Raw genomic sequence first — 1265 nt, 5'->3', positions numbered from 1 at the left:
TCATTGTCCATAAAATATAATTAGAAATTAACCCTCGAACGGAACCTTGGGCCACAGGCTAGGCTTTCTCAGGCGAAGTAAGGTGAACTCAAGGAGCTTAGCTTCCACTACTTCCACTTCCACTTCCAGCCACAGATTTACACAACTGGGCCTGAAAAGGAGATAACTCTATGCTTCCAGCTGATCGGCATGAACTTTATTTTCCTGACTGACAAGTAATGACAAGAATAAATGAATGATCTCCCTTGGTGAAAGTAGAAGCCCAAGAGCAGGCTGCTGTTGTCGTAGAAGGGGAAGGCCTGAGTGAACAGGACTTCACTATTCACAAACAGAACAGAGCAGGGAGTGTGGGAGAAGGAGAGAGTGTGTGTTGTTGTCGTAGAGCCGTGTACCGGGGCCTAGTTTGAGGAATTTCTGCAGAGCAATCTCTGAGGATTCGTTTTTGGACGGTGGACTACGATCTCTGTCACAGGTAACTTGTTTGTTGTAGGGCATCCCCCTATATAGCCTAACCCCTCAGATTTTCTTTTACCTCAGGGGCAGCCTGCCCCCTGGAACCCCCCGAGCACGTCTATCTCAAGAACAATCAGATATTTCAAAAACTATTAATTTGCAATGGAAATGATGTTGATATTTGTGTTCAGCGCATCAATATTTAGTAGAAAATGGACAACTGGTAGTAAGTGTGAGACGGGAGAGTGGGTTGGGGCAACTTCGACCGATTTTTGCTATCGGCGAAATATATATAGAATAGAAGTCGACCTCACTCGGCTCCTCTCGGTGCTCAGGAATGCCCGGATTCTCTAGTGGAAATTAAATTATAAAATTGTGTTTCTCGATCTTTTGTAAGGTTCCGTTTTAATGCAGGGGTCTCTCTAGTATTCGATACTTGACCTTTTTTTAAAATTTAAAAATACCTCATTTGGTTCTACTTCGACCGGGGAAGGTTCAAATTCGACTGGCAGTTGGGCCAACTTCGACCACCTTGGTGCAACTTCGACCGAGAGTCCATCTAGGCTAGCCTACACCATTTTGTAGCGTATATGGGTGGTACCCTAGGTGTTTTAGTTGCTGTTTCCCACTCACACGCAAGGACATCACATTGCGTAACATGCAAATGAGCCCAAAGCCAAGCCTAATGTGTGAAACACGCTGGCACCGATACACTCCCAGAAAGACCACACCCATTGACCGTTCACAGGAAAATGCTTAGCCTAGCCTACAGGGAAGCAGCTAAGGCTCAACACACAGATAATATATATATA

General features: G+C 45.1%; 2 protein-coding genes across 2 annotated transcripts in view; one reads left to right on the top strand and one right to left on the bottom strand.

The window, feature by feature from the left end:
* Positions 1–1265, bottom strand: part of LOC106012753 (sulfotransferase 6B1) — a 6910-nt gene that overhangs the window by 3053 nt on the left and 2592 nt on the right. The window lies entirely within an intron of this gene.
* The window catches only part of LOC101849560 (2-aminomuconic semialdehyde dehydrogenase), a 28615-nt gene continuing 27599 nt past the window's right edge, over positions 250–1265 (top strand). Inside the window, exon 1 of the mRNA XM_005105676.3 lies at positions 250–472. The gene's annotated coding sequence lies outside the window, so the exon portion shown is untranslated. The remainder of the gene's footprint in view (positions 473–1265) is intronic.

Source organism: Aplysia californica, unplaced genomic scaffold (genome assembly GCF_000002075.1).
Source record: "Aplysia californica isolate F4 #8 unplaced genomic scaffold, AplCal3.0 scaffold00485, whole genome shotgun sequence".
In the NCBI taxonomy this organism is placed as follows: domain Eukaryota; kingdom Metazoa; phylum Mollusca; class Gastropoda; order Aplysiida; family Aplysiidae; genus Aplysia; species Aplysia californica.
Note: the sequence above shows the minus strand (reverse complement) of the source record. Positions and strands in the feature narration are given on the sequence as shown.